At 35.9% G+C, this 24454-nt stretch overlaps 1 non-coding gene and 31 pseudogenes across 1 annotated transcript; all 32 read right to left on the bottom strand.

Annotated features, from left to right (window-relative positions):
• Positions 1–408: 408 nt before the first annotated feature.
• On the bottom strand, positions 409–527 carry LOC123468960 (annotated as a pseudogene).
• Positions 528–1036: 509 nt separating this feature from the next.
• LOC123468963 lies at positions 1037–1154 on the bottom strand (annotated as a pseudogene).
• Positions 1155–2652: 1498 nt separating this feature from the next.
• Positions 2653–2771, bottom strand: LOC123468958 (annotated as a pseudogene).
• A 969-nt stretch (positions 2772–3740) lies between these two features.
• Positions 3741–3859, bottom strand: LOC123468957 (annotated as a pseudogene).
• A 509-nt stretch (positions 3860–4368) lies between these two features.
• On the bottom strand, positions 4369–4487 carry LOC123468956 (annotated as a pseudogene).
• A 664-nt stretch (positions 4488–5151) lies between these two features.
• LOC123468955 lies at positions 5152–5270 on the bottom strand (annotated as a pseudogene).
• A 662-nt stretch (positions 5271–5932) lies between these two features.
• On the bottom strand, positions 5933–6051 carry LOC123468954 (annotated as a pseudogene).
• Positions 6052–6562: 511 nt separating this feature from the next.
• On the bottom strand, positions 6563–6681 carry LOC123468953 (annotated as a pseudogene).
• A 663-nt stretch (positions 6682–7344) lies between these two features.
• LOC123468952 lies at positions 7345–7463 on the bottom strand (annotated as a pseudogene).
• A 510-nt stretch (positions 7464–7973) lies between these two features.
• On the bottom strand, positions 7974–8092 carry LOC123468951 (annotated as a pseudogene).
• Positions 8093–8754: 662 nt separating this feature from the next.
• LOC123468950 lies at positions 8755–8873 on the bottom strand (annotated as a pseudogene).
• A 509-nt stretch (positions 8874–9382) lies between these two features.
• Positions 9383–9501, bottom strand: LOC123468949 (annotated as a pseudogene).
• A 510-nt stretch (positions 9502–10011) lies between these two features.
• LOC123468947 lies at positions 10012–10130 on the bottom strand (annotated as a pseudogene).
• A 511-nt stretch (positions 10131–10641) lies between these two features.
• LOC123468946 lies at positions 10642–10760 on the bottom strand (annotated as a pseudogene).
• A 510-nt stretch (positions 10761–11270) lies between these two features.
• LOC123468945 lies at positions 11271–11389 on the bottom strand (annotated as a pseudogene).
• Positions 11390–12052: 663 nt separating this feature from the next.
• LOC123468944 lies at positions 12053–12171 on the bottom strand (annotated as a pseudogene).
• Positions 12172–12681: 510 nt separating this feature from the next.
• Positions 12682–12800, bottom strand: LOC123468943 (annotated as a pseudogene).
• Positions 12801–13464: 664 nt separating this feature from the next.
• LOC123468942 lies at positions 13465–13583 on the bottom strand (annotated as a pseudogene).
• A 510-nt stretch (positions 13584–14093) lies between these two features.
• Positions 14094–14212, bottom strand: LOC123468941 (annotated as a pseudogene).
• Positions 14213–14876: 664 nt separating this feature from the next.
• LOC123468940 lies at positions 14877–14995 on the bottom strand (annotated as a pseudogene).
• Positions 14996–15351: 356 nt separating this feature from the next.
• Positions 15352–15470, bottom strand: LOC123468939 (annotated as a pseudogene).
• A 509-nt stretch (positions 15471–15979) lies between these two features.
• On the bottom strand, positions 15980–16098 carry LOC123468938 (annotated as a pseudogene).
• A 517-nt stretch (positions 16099–16615) lies between these two features.
• LOC123468936 lies at positions 16616–16734 on the bottom strand (annotated as a pseudogene).
• A 662-nt stretch (positions 16735–17396) lies between these two features.
• LOC123468935 lies at positions 17397–17515 on the bottom strand (annotated as a pseudogene).
• Positions 17516–18024: 509 nt separating this feature from the next.
• LOC123468934 lies at positions 18025–18143 on the bottom strand (annotated as a pseudogene).
• A 510-nt stretch (positions 18144–18653) lies between these two features.
• LOC123468933 lies at positions 18654–18772 on the bottom strand (annotated as a pseudogene).
• Positions 18773–19282: 510 nt separating this feature from the next.
• On the bottom strand, positions 19283–19401 carry LOC123468932 (annotated as a pseudogene).
• A 510-nt stretch (positions 19402–19911) lies between these two features.
• On the bottom strand, positions 19912–20030 carry LOC123468931 (annotated as a pseudogene).
• A 512-nt stretch (positions 20031–20542) lies between these two features.
• Positions 20543–20672, bottom strand: LOC123468964 (annotated as a pseudogene).
• Positions 20673–21185: 513 nt separating this feature from the next.
• Positions 21186–21304, bottom strand: LOC123468930 (annotated as a pseudogene).
• Positions 21305–22798: 1494 nt separating this feature from the next.
• LOC123468927 lies at positions 22799–22917 on the bottom strand (annotated as a pseudogene).
• An 821-nt stretch (positions 22918–23738) lies between these two features.
• Positions 23739–23857, bottom strand: LOC123468959. The gene has a single exon (XR_006642417.1). It is a non-coding gene; the product is annotated as a 5S ribosomal RNA (ribosomal RNA).
• Between the last annotated feature and the right edge of the window lie 597 nt (positions 23858–24454).

Raw genomic sequence — 24454 nt, 5'->3', positions numbered from 1 at the left:
CACCATCGTGTTCGTTGAGCCACTATTTTTCTATGAAATAGAAATTCAAGTATTTAATACGAAACTGAATTGAATACACTCAAGGAATGATTTTCCAACATTGAAACCTACACAAGGACGATTAATTTCTATAATTAAGGATATTGGACTGGTAACCATCGTGTTCATTGAGCCACTATTTTTCTATGAAATAGAAATTCACATTCATCGGTAAAGCCACTGATGGTAATGAAACACTCTACACTTCCCCTTTTTGGTGTTTAAAAAATAGCTATCAGTGTGTACGAGATGAAATATCAAAATTCACCCCTAGATGGCGTTTAATAAAGTATCAAAATTCACCACGAGATGGTTTTAACTAAAACTTTGATTCATTTTCGAAACTCTTGCTGGTTATAAAACGTTTGATGCCAACAGCATCCCGTATTCCCAAGCGGTCACCCTTCTAGGTACTAACGGGACCCGACGCAGCTTAACTTCTGGGAGCTGAAGAGACTAGGTTTTATCTGCGTGGTATGGCCGTTGACGGTTTAATACGAAACTGAATTGAATACACTCAAGGAATGATTTTCCAACATTGAAACCTACACAAGGACGATTAATTTCTATAATTAAGGATATTGGACTGGTAACCATCGTGTTCGTTGAGCCACTATTTTTCTATGAAATAGAAATTCAAGTATTTAATACGAAACTGAATTGAATACACTCAAGGAATGATTTTCCAACATTGAAACCTACACAAGGACGATTAATTTCTATAATTAAGGATATTGGACTGGTAACCATCGTGTTCGTTGAGCCACTATTTTTCTATGAAATAGAAATTCACATTCATCGGTAAAGCCACTGCTGGTAATGAAACACTCTACACTTCCCTTGTTGGTGTTTAAAAAATAGCTATCAGTGTGTACGAGATGAAATATCAAAATTCACCCCTAGATGGCGTTTAATAAAGTATCAAAATTCACCACGAGATGGTTTTAACTAAAACTTTGATTCATTTTCGAAACTCTTGCTGGTTATAAAAGTTTGATGCCAACAGCATCCCGTATTCCCAAGCGGTCACCCTTCTAGGTACTAACGGGACCCGACGCAGCTTAACTTCTGGGAGCTGAAGACGAGAGTTTTATCTGCGTGGTATGGCCGTTGACGGTTTTAATACGAAACTGAATTGAATACACTCAAGGAATGATTTTCCAACATTGAAACCTACACAAGGACGATTAATTTCTATAATTAAGGATATTGGACTGGTAACCATCGTGTTCGTTGAGCCACTATTTTTTTTTTTTAAATTAAATTTTTTTTTTTTATAAAAAATTTTATTTAAATACCCTCAAGGAATGTTTTTCCAACATTGAAACCTACACAAGGACGATTAATTTCTATAATTAAGGATATTGGACTGGTAACCATCGTGTTCGTTGAGCCACTATTTTTCTATGAAATAGAAATTCAAGTATTTAATACGAAACTGAATTGAATACACTCAAGGAATGATTTTCCAACATTGAAACCTACACAAGGACGATTAATTTCTATAATTAAGGATATTGGACTGGTAACCATCGTGTTCGTTGAGCCACTATTTTTCTATGAAATAGAAATTCAAGTATTTAATACGAAACTGAATTGAATACACTCAAGGAATGATTTTCCAACATTGAAACCTACACAAGGACGATTAATTTCTATAATTAAGGATATTGGACTGGTAACCATCGTGTTCATTGAGCCACTATTTTTCTATGAAATAGAAATTCACATTCATCGGTAAAGTCACTGATGGTAATGAAACACTCTACACTTCCCTTGTTGGTGTTTAAAAAATAGCTATCAGTGTGTACGAGATGAAATATCAAAATTCACCCCTAGATGGCGTTTAATAAAGTATCAAAATTCACCACGAGATGGTTTTAACTAAAACTTTGATTCATTTTCGAAACTCTTGCTGGAAAACTTTATTAAATTAAAAAGTTAGATCCAACAACCCCCGATTCAAAGCCACTTCTAAATGCCAACCCACCGTCAGTCCCGCCATTCCCCCGACTAGGTACTAACGGGACCCGACGCAGCTTAACTTCTGGGAGCTGAAGAGACTAGGTTTTATCTGCGTGGTATGGCCGTTGACGGTTTTAATACGAAACTGAATTGAATACACTCAAGGAATGATTTTCCAACATTGAAACCTACACAAGGACGATTAATTTCTATAATTAAGGATATTGGACTGGTAACCATCGTGTTCGTTGAGCCACTATTTTTCTATGAAATAGAAATTCAAGTATTTAATACGAAACTGAATTGAATACACTCAAGGAATGATTTTCCAACATTGAAACCTACACAAGGACGATTAATTTCTATAATTAAGGATATTGGACTGGTAACCATCGTGTTCATGTTCGTTGAGCCACTATTTTTCTATGAAATAGAAATTCACATTCATCGGTAAAGCCACTGCTGGTAATAAAAAACACTCTACACTTCCCTTGTTGGTGTTTAAAAAATAGCTATCAGTGTGTACGAGATGAAATATCAAAATTCACCCCTAGATGGCGTTTAATAAAGTATCAAAATTCACCACGAGATGGTTTTAACTAAAACTTTGATTCATTTTCGAAACTCTTGCTGGTTATAAAAGTTTGATGCCAACAGCATCCCGTATTCCCAAGCGGTCACCCTTCTAGGTACTAACGGGACCCGACGCAGCTTAACTTCTGGGAGCTGAAGAGACTAGGTTTTATCTGCGTGGTATGGCCGTTGACGGTTTTAATACGAAACTGAATTGAATACACTCAAGGAATGATTTTCCAACATTGAAACCTACACAAGGACGATTAATTTCTATAATTAAGGATATTGGACTGGTAACCATCGTGTTCGTTGAGCCACTATTTTTCTATGAAATAGAAATTCAAGTATTTAATACGAAACTGAATTGAATACACTCAAGGAATGATTTTCCAACATTGAAACCTACACAAGGACGATTAATTTCTATAATTAAGGATATTGGACTGGTAACCATCGTGTTCGTTGAGCCACTATTTTTCTATGAAATAGAAATTCAAGTATTTAATACGAAACTGAATTGAATACACTCAAGGAATGATTTTCCAACATTGAAACCTACACAAGGACGATTAATTTCTATAATTAAGGATATTGGACTGGTAACCATCGTGTTCGTTGAGCCACTATTTTTCTATGAAATAGAAATTCAAGTATTTAATACGAAACTGAATTGAATACACTCAAGGAATGATTTTCCAACATTGAAACCTACACAAGGACGATTAATTTCTATAATTAAGGATATTGGACTGGTAACCATCGTGTTCGTTGAGCCACTATTTTTCTATGAAATAGAAATTCAAGTATTTAATACGAAACTGAATTGAATACACTCAAGGAATGATTTTCCAACATTGAAACCTACACAAGGACGATTAATTTCTATAATTAAGGATATTGGACTGGTAACCATCGTGTTCATTGAGCCACTATTTTTCTATGAAATAGAAATTCACATTCATCGGTAAAGTCACTGATGGTAATGAAACACTCTACACTTCCCTTGTTGGTGTTTAAAAATAAGCTATCAGTGTGTACGAGATGAAATATCAAAATTCACCCCTAGATGGCGTTTAATAAAGTATCAAAATTCACCACGAGATGGTTTTAACTAAAACTTTGATTCATTTTCGAAACTCTTGCTGGTTATAAAAGTTTGATGCCAACAGCATCCCGTATTCCCAAGCGGTCACCCTTCTAGGTACTAACGGGACCCGACGCAGCTTAACTTCTGGGAGCTGAAGAGACTAGGTTTTATCTGCGTGGTATGGCCGTTGACGGTTTAATACGAAACTGAATTGAATACACTCAAGGAATGATTTTCCAACATTGAAACCTACACAAGGACGATTAATTTCTATAATTAAGGATATTGGACTGGTAACCATCGTGTTCGTTGAGCCACTATTTTTCTATGAAATAGAAATTCAAGTATTTAATACGAAACTGAATTGAATACACTCAAGGAATGATTTTCCAACATTGAAACCTACACAAGGACGATTAATTTCTATAATTAAGGATATTGGACTGGTAACCATCGTGTTCATTGAGCCACTATTTTTCTATGAAATAGAAATTCACATTCATCGGTAAAGTCACTGATGGTAATGAAACACTCTACACTTCCCTTGTTGGTGTTTAAAAAATAGCTATCAGTGTGTACGAGATGAAATATCAAAATTCACCCCTAGATGGCGTTTAATAAAGTATCAAAATTCACCACGAGATGGTTTTAACTAAAACTTTGATTCATTTTCGAAACTCTTGCTGGTTATAAAAGTTTGATGCCAACAGCATCCCGTATTCCCAAGCGGTCACCCTTCTAGGTACTAACGGGACCCGACGCAGCTTAACTTCTGGGAGCTGAAGAGACTAGGTTTTATCTGCGTGGTATGGCCGTTGACGGTTTTAATACGAAACTGAATTGAATACACTCAAGGAATGATTTTCCAACATTGAAACCTACACAAGGACGATTAATTTCTATAATTAAGGATATTGGACTGGTAACCATCGTGTTCGTTGAGCCACTATTTTTCTATGAAATAGAAATTCAAGTATTTAATACGAAACTGAATTGAATACACTCAAGGAATGATTTTCCAACATTGAAACCTACACAAGGACGATTAATTTCTATAATTAAGGATATTGGACTGGTAACCATCGTGTTCGTTGAGCCACTATTTTTCTATGAAATAGAAATTCAAGTATTTAATACGAAACTGAATTGAATACACTCAAGGAATGATTTTCCAACATTGAAACCTACACAAGGACGATTAATTTCTATAATTAAGGATATTGGACTGGTAACCATCGTGTTCATTGAGCCACTATTTTTCTATGAAATAGAAATTCACATTCATCGAGTAAAGTCACTGCTGGTAATGAAACACTCTACACTTCCCTTGTTGGTGTTTAAAAAATAGCTATCAGTGTGTACGAGATGAAATATCAAAATTCACCCCTAGATGGCGTTTAATAAAGTATCAAAATTCACCACGAGATGGTTTTAACTAAAACTTTGATTCATTTTCGAAACTCTTGCTGGTTATAAAAGTTTGATGCCAACAGCATCCCGTATTCCCAAGCGGTCACCCTTCTAGGTACTAACGGGACCCGACGCAGCTTAACTTCTGGGAGCTGAAGAGACTAGGTTTTATCTGCGTGGTATGGCCGTTGACGGTTTAATACGAAACTGAATTGAATACACTCAAGGAATGATTTTCCAACATTGAAACCTACACAAGGACGATTAATTTCTATAATTAAGGATATTGGACTGGTAACCATCGTGTTCGTTGAGCCACTATTTTTCTATGAAATAGAAATTCAAGTATTTAATACGAAACTGAATTGAATACACTCAAGGAATGATTTTCCAACATTGAAACCTACACAAGGACGATTAATTTCTATAATTAAGGATATTGGACTGGTAACCATCGTGTTCGTTGAGCCACTATTTTTCTATGAAATAGAAATTCAAGTATTTAATACGAAACTGAATTGAATACACTCAAGGAATGATTTTCCAACATTGAAACCTACACAAGGACGATTAATTTCTATAATTAAGGATATTGGACTGGTAACCATCGTGTTCATTGAGCCACTATTTTTCTATGAAATAGAAATTCACATTCATCGGTAAAGTCACTGATGGTAATGAAACACTCTACACTTCCCTTGTTGGTGTTTAAAAAATAGCTATCAGTGTGTACGAGATGAAATATCAAAATTCACCCCTAGATGGCGTTTAATAAAGTATCAAAATTCACCACGAGATGGTTTTAACTAAAACTTTGATTCATTTTCGAAACTCTTGCTGGTTATAAAAGTTTGATGCCAACAGCATCCCGTATTCCCAAGCGGTCACCCTTCTAGGTACTAACGGGACCCGACGCAGCTTAACTTCTGGGAGCTGAAGAGACTAGGTTTTATCTGCGTGGTATGGCCGTTGACGGTTTAATACGAAACTGAATTGAATACACTCAAGGAATGATTTTCCAACATTGAAACCTACACAAGGACGATTAATTTCTATAATTAAGGATATTGGACTGGTAACCATCGTGTTCGTTGAGCCACTATTTTTCTATGAAATAGAAATTCAAGTATTTAATACGAAACTGAATTGAATACACTCAAGGAATGATTTTCCAACATTGAAACCTACACAAGGACGATTAATTTCTATAATTAAGGATATTGGACTGGTAACCATCGTGTTCATTGAGCCACTATTTTTCTATGAAATAGAAATTCACATTCATCGGTAAAGTCACTGCTGGTAATGAAACACTCTACACTTCCCTTGTTGGTGTTTAAAAAATAGCTATCAGTGTGTACGAGATGAAATATCAAAATTCACCCCTAGATGGCGTTTAATAAAGTATCAAAATTCACCACGAGATGGTTTTAACTAAAACTTTGATTCATTTTCGAAACTCTTGCTGGTTATAAAAAGGTTTGATGCCAACAGCATCCCGTATTCCCAAGCGGTCACCCTTCTAGGTACTAACGGGACCCGACGCAGCTTAACTTCTGGGAGCTGAAGAGACTAGGTTTTATCTGCGTGGTATGGCCGTTGACGGTTTAATACGAAACTGAATTGAATACACTCAAGGAATGATTTTCCAACATTGAAACCTACACAAGGACGATTAATTTCTATAATTAAGGATATTGGACTGGTAACCATCGTGTTCGTTGAGCCACTATTTTTCTATGAAATAGAAATTCAAGTATTTAATACGAAACTGAATTGAATACACTCAAGGAATGATTTTCCAACATTGAAACCTACACAAGGACGATTAATTTCTATAATTAAGGATATTGGACTGGTAACCATCGTGTTCGTTGAGCCACTATTTTTCTATGAAATAGAAATTCAAGTATTTAATACGAAACTGAATTGAATACACTCAAGGAATGATTTTCCAACATTGAAACCTACACAAGGACGATTAATTTCTATAATTAAGGATATTGGACTGGTAACCATCGTGTTCATTGAGCCACTATTTTTCTATGAAATAGAAATTCACATTCATCGGTAAAGTCACTGATGGTAATGAAACACTCTACACTTCCCTTGTTGGTGTTTAAAAAATAGCTATCAGTGTGTACGAGATGAAATATCAAAATTCACCCCTAGATGGCGTTTAATAAAGTATCAAAATTCACCACGAGATGGTTTTAACTAAAACTTTGATTCATTTTCGAAACTCTTGCTGGTTATAAAAGGTTTGATGCCAACAGCATCCCGTATTCCCAAGCGGTCACCCTTCTAGGTACTAACGGGACCCGACGCAGCTTAACTTCTGGGAGCTGAAGAGACTAGGTTTTATCTGCGTGGTATGGCCGTTGACGGTTTAATACGAAACTGAATTGAATACACTCAAGGAATGATTTTCCAACATTGAAACCTACACAAGGACGATTAATTTCTATAATTAAGGATATTGGACTGGTAACCATCGTGTTCGTTGAGCCACTATTTTTCTATGAAATAGAAATTCAAGTATTTAATACGAAACTGAATTGAATACACTCAAGGAATGATTTTCCAACATTGAAACCTACACAAGGACGATTAATTTCTATAATTAAGGATATTGGACTGGTAACCATCGTGTTCATTGAGCCACTATTTTTCTATGAAATAGAAATTCACATTCATCGGTAAAGTCACTGATGGTAATGAAACACTCTACACTTCCCTTGTTGGTGTTTAAAAAATAGCTATCAGTGTGTACGAGATGAAATATCAAAATTCACCCCTAGATGGCGTTTAATAAAGTATCAAAATTCACCACGAGATGGTTTTAACTAAAACTTTGATTCATTTTCGAAACTCTTGCTGGTTATAAAAGGTTTGATGCCAACAGCATCCCGTATTCCCAAGCGGTCACCCTTCTAGGTACTAACGGGACCCGACGCAGCTTAACTTCTGGGAGCTGAAGAGACTAGGTTTTATCTGCGTGGTATGGCCGTTGACGGTTTAATACGAAACTGAATTGAATACACTCAAGGAATGATTTTCCAACATTGAAACCTACACAAGGACGATTAATTTCTATAATTAAGGATATTGGACTGGTAACCATCGTGTTGGTTGAGCCACTATTTTTCTATGAAATAGAAATTCAAGTATTTAATACGAAACTGAATTGAATACACTCAAGGAATGATTTTCCAACATTGAAACCTACACAAGGACGATTAATTTCTATAATTAAGGATATTGGACTGGTAACCATCGTGTTCGTTGAGCCACTATTTTTCTATGAAATAGAAATTCAAGTATTTAATACGAAACTGAATTGAATACACTCAAGGAATGATTTTCCAACATTGAAACCTACACAAGGACGATTAATTTCTATAATTAAGGATATTGGACTGGTAACCATCGTGTTCATTGAGCCACTATTTTTCTATGAAATAGAAATTCACATTCATCGGTAAAGTCACTGATGGTAATGAAACACTCTACACTTCCCTTGTTGGTGTTTAAAAAATAGCTATCAGTGTGTACGAGATGAAATATCAAAATTCACCCCTAGATGGCGTTTAATAAAGTATCAAAATTCACCACGAGATGGTTTTAACTAAAACTTTGATTCATTTTCGAAACTCTTGCTGGTTATAAAAGTTTGATGCCAACAGCATCCCGTATTCCCAAGCGGTCACCCTTCTAGGTACTAACGGGACCCGACGCAGCTTAACTTCTGGGAGCTGAAGAGACTAGGTTTTATCTGCGTGGTATGGCCGTTGACGGTTTAATACGAAACTGAATTGAATACACTCAAGGAATGATTTTCCAACATTGAAACCTACACAAGGACGATTAATTTCTATAATTAAGGATATTGGACTGGTAACCATCGTGTTCGTTGAGCCACTATTTTTCTATGAAATAGAAATTCAAGTATTTAATACGAAACTGAATTGAATACACTCAAGGAATGATTTTCCAACATTGAAACCTACACAAGGACGATTAATTTCTATAATTAAGGATATTGGACTGGTAACCATCGTGTTCATTGAGCCACTATTTTTCTATGAAATAGAAATTCACATTCATCGGTAAAGTCACTGATGGTAATGAAACACTCTACACTTCCCTTGTTGGTGTTTAAAAAATAGCTATCAGTGTGTACGAGATGAAATATCAAAATTCACCCCTAGATGGCGTTTAATAAAGTATCAAAATTCACCACGAGATGGTTTTAACTAAAACTTTGATTCATTTTCGAAACTCTTGCTGGTTATAAAAGTTTGATGCCAACAGCATCCCGTATTCCCAAGCGGTCACCCTTCTAGGTACTAACGGGACCCGACGCAGCTTAACTTCTGGGAGCTGAAGAGACTAGGTTTTATCTGCGTGGTATGGCCGTTGACGGTTTAATACGAAACTGAATTGAATACACTCAAGGAATGATTTTCCAACATTGAAACCTACACAAGGACGATTAATTTCTATAATTAAGGATATTGGACTGGTAACCATCGTGTTCGTTGAGCCACTATTTTTCTATGAAATAGAAATTCAAGTATTTAATACGAAACTGAATTGAATACACTCAAGGAATGATTTTCCAACATTGAAACCTACACAAGGACGATTAATTTCTATAATTAAGGATATTGGACTGGTAACCATCGTGTTCATTGAGCCACTATTTTTCTATGAAATAGAAATTCACATTCATCGGTAAAGTCACTGCTGGTAATGAAACACTCTACACTTCCCTTGTTGGTGTTTAAAAAATAGCTATCAGTGTGTACGAGATGAAATATCAAAATTCACCCCTAGATGGCGTTTAATAAAGTATCAAAATTCACCACGAGATGGTTTTAACTAAAACTTTGATTCATTTTCGAAACTCTTGCTGGTTATAAAAGGTTTGATGCCAACAGCATCCCGTATTCCCAAGCGGTCACCCTTCTAGGTACTAACGGGACCCGACGCAGCTTAACTTCTGGGAGCTGAAGAGACTAGGTTTTATCTGCGTGGTATGGCCGTTGACGGTTTAATACGAAACTGAATTGAATACACTCAAGGAATGATTTTCCAACATTGAAACCTACACAAGGACGATTAATTTCTATAATTAAGGATATTGGACTGGTAACCATCGTGTTCGTTGAGCCACTATTTTTCTATGAAATAGAAATTCAAGTATTTAATACGAAACTGAATTGAATACACTCAAGGAATGATTTTCCAACATTGAAACCTACACAAGGACGATTAATTTCTATAATTAAGGATATTGGACTGGTAACCATCGTGTTCATTGAGCCACTATTTTTCTATGAAATAGAAATTCACATTCATCGGTAAAGCCACTGATGGTAATGAAACACTCTACACTTCCCTTGTTGGTGTTTAAAAAATAGCTATCAGTGTGTACGAGATGAAATATCAAAATTCACCCCTAGATGGCGTTTAATAAAGTATCAAAATTCACCACGAGATGGTTTTAACTAAAACTTTGATTCATTTTCGAAACTCTTGCTGGTTATAAAAAGGTTTGATGCCAACAGCATCCCGTATTCCCAAGCGGTCACCCTTCTAGGTACTAACGGGACCCGACGCAGCTTAACTTCTGGGAGCTGAAGAGACTAGGTTTTATCTGCGTGGTATGGCCGTTGACGGTTTAATACGAAACTGAATTGAATACACTCAAGGAATGATTTTCCAACATTGAAACCTACACAAGGACGATTAATTTCTATAATTAAGGATATTGGACTGGTAACCATCGTGTTCGTTGAGCCACTATTTTTCTATGAAATAGAAATTCAAGTATTTAATACGAAACTGAATTGAATACACTCAAGGAATGATTTTCCAACATTGAAACCTACACAAGGACGATTAATTTCTATAATTAAGGATATTGGACTGGTAACCATCGTGTTCATTGAGCCACTATTTTTCTATGAAATAGAAATTCACATTCATCGGTAAAGTCACTGCTGGTAATGAAACACTCTACACTTCCCTTGTTGGTGTTTAAAAAATAGCTATCAGTGTGTACGAGATGAAATATCAAAATTCACCCCTAGATGGCGTTTAATAAAGTATCAAAATTCACCACGAGATGGTTTTAACTAAAACTTTGATTCATTTTCGAAACTCTTGCTGGTTATAAAAGGTTTGATGCCAACAGCATCCCGTATTCCCAAGCGGTCACCCTTCTAGGTACTAACGGGACCCGACGCAGCTTAACTTCTGGGAGCTGAAGAGACTAGGTTTTATCTGCGTGGTATGGCCGTTGACGGTTTAATACGAAACTGAATTGAATACACTCAAGGAATGATTTTCCAACATTGAAACCTACACAAGGACGATTAATTTCTATAATTAAGGATATTGGACTGGTAACCATCGTGTTCGTTGAGCCACTATTTTTCTATGAAATAGAAATTCAAGTATTTAATACGAAACTGAATTGAATACACTCAAGGAATGATTTTCCAACATTGAAACCTACACAAGGACGATTAATTTCTATAATTAAGGATATTGGACTGGTAACCATCGTGTTCGTTGAGCCACTATTTTTCTATGAAATAGAAATTCAAGTATTTAATACGAAACTGAATTGAATACACTCAAGGAATGATTTTCCAACATTGAAACCTACACAAGGACGATTAATTTCTATAATTAAGGATATTGGACTGGTAACCATCGTGTTCATTGAGCCACTATTTTTCTATGAAATAGAAATTCACATTCATCGGTAAAGCCACTGATGGTAATGAAACACTCTACACTTCCCTTGTTGGTGTTTAAAAAATAGCTATCAGTGTGTACGAGATGAAATATCAAAATTCACCCCTAGATGGCGTTTAATAAAGTATCAAAATTCACCACGAGATGGTTTTAACTAAAACTTTGATTCATTTTCGAAACTCTTGCTGGTTATAAAAAGTTTGATGCCAACAGCATCCCGTATTCCCAAGCGGTCACCCTTCTAGGTACTAACGGGACCCGACGCAGCTTAACTTCTGGGAGCTGAAGAGACTAGGTTTTATCTGCGTGGTATGGCCGTTGACGGTTTAATACGAAACTGAATTGAATACACTCAAGGAATGATTTTCCAACATTGAAACCTACACAAGGACGATTAATTTCTATAATTAAGGATATTGGACTGGTAACCATCGTGTTCGTTGAGCCACTATTTTTCTATGAAATAGAAATTCAAGTATTTAATACGAAACTGAATTGAATACACTCAAGGAATGATTTTCCAACATTGAAACCTACACAAGGACGATTAATTTCTATAATTAAGGATATTGGACTGGTAACCATCGTGTTCATTGAGCCACTATTTTTCTATGAAATAGAAATTCACATTCATCGGTAAAGTCACTGCTGATAATGAAACACTCTACACTTCCCTTGTTGGTGTTTAAAAAATAGCTATCAGTGTGTACGAGATGAAATATCAAAATTCACCCCTAGATGGCGTTTAATAAAGTATCAAAATTCACCACGAGATGGTTTTAACTAAAACTTTGATTCATTTTCGAAACTCTTGCTGGTTATAAAAGGTTTGATGCCAACAGCATCCCGTATTCCCAAGCGGTCACCCTTCTAGGTACTAACGGGACCCGACGCAGCTTAACTTCTGGGAGCTGAAGAGACTAGGTTTTATCTGCGTGGTATGGCCGTTGACGGTTTAATACGAAACTGAATTGAATACACTCAAGGAATGATTTTCCAACATTGAAACCTACACAAGGACGATTAATTTCTATAATTAAGGATATTGGACTGGTAACCATCGTGTTGGTTGAGCCACTATTTTTCTATGAAATAGAAATTCAAGTATTTAATACGAAACTGAATTGAATACACTCAAGGAATGATTTTCCAACATTGAAACCTACACAAGGACGATTAATTTCTATAATTAAGGATATTGGACTGGTAACCATCGTGTTCGTTGAGCCACTATTTTTCTATGAAATAGAAATTCAAGTATTTAATACGAAACTGAATTGAATACACTCAAGGAATGATTTTCCAACATTGAAACCTACACAAGGACGATTAATTTCTATAATTAAGGATATTGGACTGGTAACCATCGTGTTCATTGAGCCACTATTTTTCTATGAAATAGAAATTCACATTCATCGGTAAAGCCACTGATGGTAATGAAACACTCTACACTTCCCTTGTTGGTGTTTAAAAAATAGCTATCAGTGTGTACGAGATGAAATATCAAAATTCACCCCTAGATGGCGTTTAATAAAGTATCAAAATTCACCACGAGATGGTTTTAACTAAAACTTTGATTCATTTTCGAAACTCTTGCTGGTTATAAAAAGGTTTGATGCCAACAGCATCCCGTATTCCCAAGCGGTCACCCTTCTAGGTACTAACGGGACCCGACGCAGCTTAACTTCTGGGAGCTGAAGAGACTAGGTTTTATCTGCGTGGTATGGCCGTTGACGGTTTAATACGAAACTGAATTGAATACACTCAAGGAATGATTTTCCAACATTGAAACCTACACAAGGACGATTAATTTCTATAATTAAGGATATTGGACTGGTAACCATCGTGTTCGTTGAGCCACTATTTTTCTATGAAATAGAAATTCAAGTATTTAATACGAAACTGAATTGAATACACTCAAGGAATGATTTTCCAACATTGAAACCTACACAAGGACGATTAATTTCTATAATTAAGGATATTGGACTGGTAACCATCGTGTTCATTGAGCCACTATTTTTCTATGAAATAGAAATTCACATTCATCGGTAAAGTCACTGCTGGTAATGAAACACTCTACACTTCCCTTGTTGGTGTTTAAAAAATAGCTATCAGTGTGTACGAGATGAAATATCAAAATTCACCCCTAGATGGCGTTTAATAAAGTATCAAAATTCACCACGAGATGGTTTTAACTAAAACTTTGATTCATTTTCGAAACTCTTGCTGGTTATAAAAGGTTTGATGCCAACAGCATCCCGTATTCCCAAGCGGTCACCCTTCTAGGTACTAACGGGACCCGACGCAGCTTAACTTCTGGGAGCTGAAGAGACTAGGTTTTATCTGCGTGGTATGGCCGTTGACGGTTTAATACGAAACTGAATTGAATACACTCAAGGAATGATTTTCCAACATTGAAACCTACACAAGGACGATTAATTTCTATAATTAAGGATATTGGACTGGTAACCATCGTGTTCGTTGAGCCACTATTTTTCTATGAAATAGAAATTCAAGTATTTAATACGAAACTGAATTGAATACACTCAAGGAATGATTTTCCAACATTGAAACCTACACAAGGACGATTAATTTCTATAATTAAGGATATTGGACTGGTAACCATCGTGTTCGTTGAGCCACTATTTTTCTATGAAATAGAAATTCAAGTATTTAATACGAAACTGAATTGAATACACTCAAGGAATGATTTTCCAACATTGAAACCTACACAAGGACGATTAATTTCTATAATTAAGGATATTGGACTGGTAACCATCGTGTTCGTTGAGCCACTATTTTTCTATGAAATAGAAATTCAAGCATTCATCAGTAAAGCCACTGATGGTAATGAAACACTCTACACTTCCCTTGTTGGTGTTTAAAAAATAGCTATCAGTGTGTACGAGATGAAATATCAAAATTCACCCCTAGATGGCGTTTAATAAAGTATCAAAATTCACCACGAGATGGTTTTAACTAAAACTTTGATTCATTTTCGAAACTCTTGCTGGTTATAAAAGTTTGATGCCAACAGCATCCCGTATTCCCAAGCGGTCACCCTTCTAGGTACTAACGGGACCCGACGCAGCTTAACTTCTGGGAGCTGAAGAGACTAGGTTTTATCTGCGTGGTATGGCCGTTGACGTTTTAATACGAAACTGAATTGAATACACTCAAGGAATGATTTTTCAACATTGAAACCTACACAAGGACGATTAATTTCTATAATTAAGGATATTGGACTGGTAACCATCGTGTTCATTGAGCCACTATTTTTCTATGAAATAGAAATTCACATTCATCGGTAAAGTCACTGCTGGTAATGAAACACTCTACACTTCCCTTGTTGGTGTTTAAAAAATAGCTATCAGTGTGTACGAGATGAAATATCAAAATTCACCCCTAGATGGCGTTTAATAAAGTATCAAAATTTACCACGAGATGGTTTTAACTAAAACTTTGATTCATTTTCGAAACTCTTGCTGGTTATAAAAGTTTGATGCCAACAGCATCCCGTATTCCCAAGCGGTCACCCTTCTAGGTACTAACGGGACCCGACGCAGCTTAACTTCTGGGAGCTGAAGAGACTAGGTTTTATCTGCGTGGTATGGCCGTTGACGGTTTAATACGAAACTGAATTGAATACACTCAAGGAATGATTTTCCAACATTGAAACCTACACAAGGACGATTAATTTCTATAATTAAGGATATTGGACTGGTAACCATCGTGTTCGTTGAGCCACTATTTTTCTATGAAATAGAAATTCAAGTATTTAATACGAAACTGAATTGAATACACTCAAGGAATGATTTTCCAACATTGAAACCTACACAAGGACGATTAATTTCTATAATTAAGGATATTGGACTGGTAACCATCGTGTTCATTGAGCCACTATTTTTCTATGAAATAGAAATTCACATTCATCGGTAAAGTCACTGATGGTAATGAAACACTCTACACTTCCCTTGTTGGTGTTTAAAAAATAGCTATCAGTGTGTACGAGATGAAATATCAAAATTCACCCCTAGATGGCGTTTAATAAAGTATCAAAATTCACCACGAGATGGTTTTAACTAAAACTTTGATTCATTTTCGAAACTCTTGCTGGTTATAAAAGTTTGATGCCAACAGCATCCCGTATTCCCAAGCGGTCACCCTTCTAGGTACTAACGGGACCCGACGCAGCTTAACTTCTGGGAGCTGAAGAGACTAGGTTTTATCTGCGTGGTATGGCCGTTGACGGTTTAATACGAAACTGAATTGAATACACTCAAGGAATGATTTTCCAACATTGAAACCTACACAAGGACGATTAATTTCTATAATTAAGGATATTGGACTGGTAACCATCGTGTTCGTTGAGCCACTATTTTTCTATGAAATAGAAATTCAAGTATTTAATACGAAACTGAATTGAATACACTCAAGGAATGATTTTCCAACATTGAAACCTACACAAGGACGATTAATTTCTATAATTAAGGATATTGGACTGGTAACCATCGTGTTCGTTGAGCCACTATTTTCATTTTTCTATGAAATAGAAATTCACATTTCATCAGTAAAGTCACTGATGGTAATGAAACACTCTACACTTCCCTTGTTGGTGTTTAAAAAATAGCTATCAGTGTGTACGAGATGAAATATCAAAATTCACCCCTAGATGGCGTTTAATAAAGTATCAAAATTCACCACGAGATGGTTTTAACTAAAACTTTGATTCATTTTCGAAACTCTTGCTGGTTATAAAAGGTTTGATGCCAACAGCATCCCGTATTCCCAAGCGGTCACCCTTCTAGGTACTAACGGGACCCGACGCAGCTTAACTTCTGGGAGCTGAAGAGACTAGGTTTTATCTGCGTGGTATGGCCGTTGACGGTTTAATACGAAACTGAATTGAATACACTCAAGGAATGATTTTCCAACATTGAAACCTACACAAGGACGATTAATTTCTATAATTAAGGATATTGGACTGGTAACCATCGTGTTCGTTGAGCCACTATTTTTCTATGAAATAGAAATTCAAGTATTTAATACGAAACTGAATTGAATACACTCAAGGAATGATTTTCCAACATTGAAACCTACACAAGGACGATTAATTTCTATAATTAAGGATATTGGACTGGTAACCATCGTGTTCGTTGAGCCACTATTTTTCTATGAAATAGAAATTCAAGTATTTAATACGAAACTGAATTGAATACACTCAAGGAATGATTTTCCAACATTGAAACCTACACAAGGACGATTAATTTCTATAATTAAGGATATTGGACTGGTAACCATCGTGTTCATTGAGCCACTATTTTTCTATGAAATAGAAATTCACATTCATCGGTAAAGTCACTGCTGGTAATGAAACACTCTACACTTCCCTTGTTGGTGTTTAAAAAATAGCTATCAGTGTGTACGAGATGAAATATCAAAATTCACCCCTAGATGGCGTTTAATAAAGTATCAAAATTCACCACGAGATGGTTTTAACTAAAACTTTGATTCATTTTCGAAACTCTTGCTGGTTATAAAAGTTTGATGCCAACAGCATCCCGTATTCCCAAGCGGTCACCCTTCTAGGTACTAACGGGACCCGACGCAGCTTAACTTCTGGGAGCTGAAGAGACTAGGTTTTATCTGCGTGGTATGGCCGTTGACGGTTTAATACGAAACTGAATTGAATACACTCAAGGAATGATTTTCCAACATTGAAACCTACACAAGGACGATTAATTTCTATAATTAAGGATATTGGACTGGTAACCATCGTGTTCGTTGAGCCACTATTTTTCTATGAAATAGAAATTCAAGTATTTAATACGAAACTGAATTGAATACACTCAAGGAATGATTTTCCAACATTGAAACCTACACAAGGACGATTAATTTCTATAATTAAGGATATTGGACTGGTAACCATCGTGTTCATTGAGCCACTATTTTTCTATGAAATAGAAATTCACATTCATCGGTAAAGTCACTGCTGGTAATGAAACACTCTACACTTCCCTTGTTGGTGTTTAAAAAATAGCTATCAGTGTGTACGAGATGAAATATCAAAATTCACCCCTAGATGGCGTTTAATAAAGTATCAAAATTCACCACGAGATGGTTTTAACTAAAACTTTGATTCATTTTCGAAACTCTTGCTGGTTATAAAAGTTTGATGCCAACAGCATCCCGTATTCCCAAGCGGTCACCCTTCTAGGTACTAACGGGACCCGACGCAGCTTAACTTCTGGGAGCTGAAGAGACTAGGTTTTATCTGCGTGGTATGGCCGTTGACGGTTTAATACGAAACTGAATTGAATACACTCAAGGAATGATTTTCCAACATTGAAACCTACACAAGGACGATTAATTTCTATAATTAAGGATATTGGACTGGTAACCATCGTGTTCGTTGAGCCACTATTTTTCTATGAAATAGAAATTCAAGTATTTAATACGAAACTGAATTGAATACACTCAAGGAATGATTTTCCAACATTGAAACCTACACAAGGACGATTAATTTCTATAATTAAGGATATTGGACTGGTAACCATCGTGTTCGTTGAGCCACTATTTTTCTATGAAATAGAAATTCACATTCATCGGTAAAGTCACTGCTGGTAATGAAACACTCTACACTTCCCTTGTTGGTGTTTAAAAAATAGCTATCAGTGTGTACGAGATGAAATATCAAAATTCACCCCTAGATGGCGTTTAATAAAGTATCAAAATTCACCACGAGATGGTTTTAACTAAAACTTTGATTCATTTTCGAAACTCTTGCTGGTTATAAAACGTTTGATGCCAACAGCATCCCGTATTCCCAAGCGGTCACCCTTCTAGGTACTAACGGGACCCGACGCAGCTTAACTTCTGGGAGCTGAAGAGACTAGGTTTTATCTGCGTGGTATGGCCGTTGACGGTTTAATACGAAACTGAATTGAATACACTCAAGGAATGATTTTCCAACATTGAAACCTACACAAGGACGATTAATTTCTATAATTAAGGATATTGGACTGGTAACCATCGTGTTCGTTGAGCCACTATTTTTCTATGAAATAGAAATTCAAGTATTTAATACGAAACTGAATTGAATACACTCAAGGAATGATTTTCCAACATTGAAACCTACACAAGGACGATTAATTTCTATAATTAAGGATATTGGACTGGTAACCATCGTGTTCATTGAGCCACTATTTTTCTATGAAATAGAAATTCACATTCATCGGTAAAGTCACTGCTGGTAATGAAACACTCTACACTTCCCTTGTTGGTGTTTAAAAAATAGCTATCAGTGTGTACGAGATGAAATATCAAAATTCACCCCTAGATGGCGTTTAATAAAGTATCAAAATTCACCACGAGATGGTTTTAACTAAAACTTTGATTCATTTTCGAAACTCTTGCTGGTTATAAAACGTTTGATGCCAACAGCATCCCGTATTCCCAAGCGGTCACCCTTCTAGGTACTAACGGGACCCGACGCAGCTTAACTTCTGGGAGCTGAAGAGACTAGGTTTTATCTGCGTGGTATGGCCGTTGACGGTTTAATACGAAACTGAATTGAATACACTCAAGGAATGATTTTCCAACATTGAAACCTACACAAGGACGATTAATTTCTATAATTAAGGATATTGGACTGGTAACCATCGTGTTCGTTGAGCCACTATTTTTCTATGAAATAGAAATTCAAGTATTTAATACGAAACTGAATTGAATACACTCAAGGAATGATTTTCCAACATTGAAACCTACACAAGGACGATTAATTTCTATAATTAAGGATATTGGACTGGTAACCATCGTGTTCGTTGAGCCACTATTTTTCTATGAAATAGAAATTCACATTCATCGGTAAAGTCACTGCTGGTAATGAAACACTCTACACTTCCCTTGTTGGTGTTTAAAAAATAGCTATCAGTGTGTACGAGATGAAATATCAAAATTCAACCCTAGATGGCGTTTAATAAAGTATCAAAATTCACCACGAGATGGTTTTAACTAAAACTTTGATTCATTTTCGAAACTCTTGCTGGTTATAAAAAGTTTGATGCCAACAGCATCCCGTATTCCCAAGCGGTCACCCTTCTAGGTACTAACGGGACCCGACGCAGCTTAACTTCTGGGAGCTGAAGAGACTAGGTTTTATCTGCGTGGTATGGCCGTTGACGGTTTAATACGAAACTGAATTGAATACACTCAAGGAATGATTTTCCAACATTGAAACCTACACAAGGACGATTAATTTCTATAATTAAGGATATTGGACTGGTAACCATCGTGTTCGTTGAGCCACTATTTTTCTATGAAATAGAAATTCAAGTATTTAATACGAAACTGAATTGAATACACTCAAGGAATGATTTTCCAACATTGAAACCTACACAAGGACGATTAATTTCTATAATTAAGGATATTGGACTGGTAACCATCGTGTTCGTTGAGCCACTATTTTTCTATGAAATAGAAATTCAAGCATTCATCGGTAAAGCCACTGCTGGTAATGAAACACTCTACACTTCCCTTGTTGGTGTTTAAAAAATAGCTATCAGTGTGTACGAGATGAAATATCAAAATTCAACCCTAGATGGCGTTTAATAAAGTATCAAAATTCACCACGAGATGGTTTTAACTAAAACTTTGATTCATTTTCGAAACTCTTGCTGGTTATAAAAAGTTTGATGCCAACAGCATCCCGGAATATTTTCAAATTCCCAAGCGGTCACCCTTCTAGGTACTAACGGGACCCGACGCAGCTTAACTTCTGGGAGCTGACAGAACCAGGTTTTTTCTGCGTGGTATGGCCGTTGACGTTTTAATACGAAACTGAATTGAATACACTCAAGGAATGATTTTCCAACATTGAAACCTACACAAGGACGATTAATTTCTATAATTAAGGATATTGGACTGGTAACCATCGTGTTCGTTGAGCCACTATTTTTCTATGAAATAGAAATTCAAGTATTTAATACGAAACTGAATTGAATACACTCAAGGAATGATTTTCCAACATTGAAACCTACACAAGGACGATTAATTTCTATAATTAAGGATATTGGACTGGTAACCATCGTGTTCATTGAGCCACTATTTTTCTATGAAATAGAAATTCACATTCATCGGTAAAGTCACTGCTGATGTAATGAAACACTCTACACTTCCCTTGTTGGTGTTTAAAAAATAGCTATCAGTGTGTACGAGATGAAATATCAAAATTCACCCCTAGATGGCGTTTAATAAAGTATCAAAATTCACCACGAGATGGTTTTAACTAAAACTTTGATTCATTTTCGAAACTCTTGCTGGTTATAAAAGCGTTTGATGCCAACAGCATCCCGTATTCCCAAGCGGTCACCCTTCTAGGTACTAACGGGACCCGACGCAGCTTAACTTCTGGGAGCTGAAGAGACTAGGTTTTATCTGCGTGGTATGGCCGTTGACGGTTTAATACGAAACTGAATTGAATACACTCAAGGAATGATTTTCCAACATTGAAACCTACACAAGGACGATTAATTTCTATAATTAAGGATATTGGACTGGTAACCATCGTGTTCGTTGAGCCACTATTTTTCTATGAAATAGAAATTCAAGTATTTAATACGAAACTGAATTGAATACACTCAAGGAATGATTTTCCAACATTGAAACCTACACAAGGACGATTAATTTCTATAATTAAGGATATTGGACTGGTAACCATCGTGTTCGTTGAGCCACTATTTTTCTATGAAATAGAAATTCACATTCATCGGTAAAGTCACTGCTGGTAATAAAACACTCTACACTTCCCTTGTTGGTGTTTAAAAAATAGCTATCAGTGTGTACGAGATGAAATATCAAAATTCAACCCTAGATGGCGTTTAATAAAGTATCAAAATTCACCACGAGATGGTTTTAACTAAAACTTTGATTCATTTTCGAAACTCTTGCTGGTTATAAAACGTTTGATGCCAAGAGCATCCCGTACAAATCCGACGCAGCTTAATTCTGGGAGCTGAAGAGACCCTAATGTTTTTTTTTTGTTGTTTGGCCGTTGCGTTTTAATACGAAACTGAATTGAATACACTCAAGGAATGATTTTCCAACATTGAAACCTACACAAGGACGATTAATTTCTATAATTAAGGATATTGGACTGGTAACCATCGTGTTCGTTGAGCCACTATTTTTCTATGAAATAGAAATTCAAGTATTTAATACGAAACTGAATTGAATACACTCAAGGAATGATTTTCCAACATTGAAACCTACACAAGGACGATTAATTTCTATAATTAAGGATATTGGACTGGTAACCATCGTGTTCGTTGAAATCGTAAAGCACTCTTAAAAAAACTCTAATTCCGGTGTTTAAAAAATAACTATCATTGTACGAATGAAATATCAAAATTCAACCAGAGGCATTTAATAAAGTATCAAGAATTCATCACGATGATGGCACTAAATTTTTCATGAAATACTTTGTAATTTAACTACGACAAGGACAGAAATTAATTTCTATAATTAAGGATATTGGACTGGTAACCATCGTGTTCGTTGAGCCACTATTTTTCTATGAAATAGAAATTCAAGTATTTAATACGAAACTGAATTGAATACACTCAAGGAAATGATTTTCCAACATTGAAACCTACACAAGGACGATTAATTTCTATAATTAAGGATATTGGACTGGTAACCATCGTGTTCGTTGAGCCACTATTTTTCTATGAAATAGAAATTCACATTCATCGGTAAAGTCACTGCTGGTAATGAAACACTCTACACTTCCCTTGTTGGTGTTTAAAAATTAGCTATCAGTGTGTACGAGATGAATTATCAAAATTCAACCCCCTAGATGGCGTTTAATAAAGTATCAAAATTCACCACGAGATGGTTTTAACTAAAACTTTGATTCATTTTCGAAACTCTTGCTGGTTATAAAACGTTTGATGCCAACAGCATCCCGTATTCCCAAGCGGTCACCCTTCTAGGTACTAACGGGACCCGACGCAGCTTAACTTCTGGGAGCTGAAGAGACCAGGTTTTTTCTGCGTGGTATGGCCGTTGACGGTTTAATACGAAACTGAATTGAATACACTCAAGGAATGATTTTCCAACATTGAAACCTACACAAGGACGATTAATTTCTATAATTAAGGATATTGGACTGGTAACCATCGTGTTCGTTGAGCCACTATTTTTCTATGAAATAGAAATTCAAGTATTTAATACGAAACTGAATTGAATACACTCAAGGAATGATTTTCCAACATTGAAACCTACACAAGGACGATTAATTTCTATAATTAAGGATATTGGACTGGTAACCATCGTGTTCGTTGAGCCACTATTTTTCTATGAAATAGAAATTCAAGTATTTAATACGAAACTGAATTGAATACACTCAAGGAATGATTTTCCAACATTGAAACCTACACAAGGACGATTAATTTCTATAATTAAGGATATTGGACTGGTAACCATCGTGTTCGTTGAGCCACTATTTTTCTATGAAATAGAAATTCAAGTATTTAATACGAAACTGAATTGAATACACTCAAGGAATGATTTTCCAACATTGAAACCTACACAAGGACGATTAATTTCTATAATTAAGGATATTGGACTGGTAACCATCGTGTTCGTTGAGCCACTATTTTTCTATGAAATAGAAATTCACATTCACACGTAAAGTCACTGCTGGTAATAAAAACACTCTACACTTCCCTGGTGGTGTTTAAAAAATAGCTCTCAGTGTGTACGAGATGAATTTCCAATATTAAACCTACAGGATGGCGTTTAATAAAGTATCAAAATTCACCACGAGATGGTTTTAACTAAAACTTTGATTCATTTTCGAAACTCTTGCTGGTTATAAAACGTTTGTTGATGCCAACAGCATCCCGTATTCCCAAGCGGTCACCCTTCTAGGTACTAACGGGACCCGACGCAGCTTAACTTCTGGGAGCTGACGAGACCAGGTTTTTTCTGCGTGGTATGGCCGTTGACGTTTTAATACGAAACTGAATTGAATACACTCAAGGAATGATTTTCCAACATTGAAACCTACACAAGGACGATTAATTTCTATAATTAAGGATATTGGACTGGTAACCATCGTGTTCGTTGAGCCACTATTTTTCTATGAAATAGAAATTCAAGTATTTAATACGAAACTGAATTGAATACACTCAAGGAATGATTTTCCAACATTGAAACCTACACAAGGACGATTAATTTCTATAATTAAGGATATTGGACTGGTAACCATCGTGTTCGTTGAGCCACTATTTTTCTATGAAATAGAAATTCAAGAAATTTAATACGAAACTGAATTGAATACACTCAAGGAATGATTTTCCAACATTGAAACCTACACAAGGACGATTAATTTCTATAATTAAGGATATTGGACTGGTAACCATCGTGTTCGTTGAGCCACTATTTTTCTATGAAATAGAAATTCACATTCATCAGTAAAGTCACTGCTGGTAATGAAACACTCTACACTTCCCTTGTTGGTGTTTAAAAATTAGCTATCAGTGTGTACGAGATGAATTATCAAAATTCAACCCCTAGATGGCGTTTAATAAAGTATCAAAATTC

The sequence above is a fragment of the Daphnia magna genome, unplaced genomic scaffold (genome assembly GCF_020631705.1).
Source record: "Daphnia magna isolate NIES unplaced genomic scaffold, ASM2063170v1.1 Dm_contigs461, whole genome shotgun sequence".
Taxonomy (NCBI): Eukaryota; Metazoa; Arthropoda; class Branchiopoda; order Diplostraca; family Daphniidae; genus Daphnia; species Daphnia magna.
This window is presented reverse-complemented; position numbering and strand designations above follow the sequence as displayed.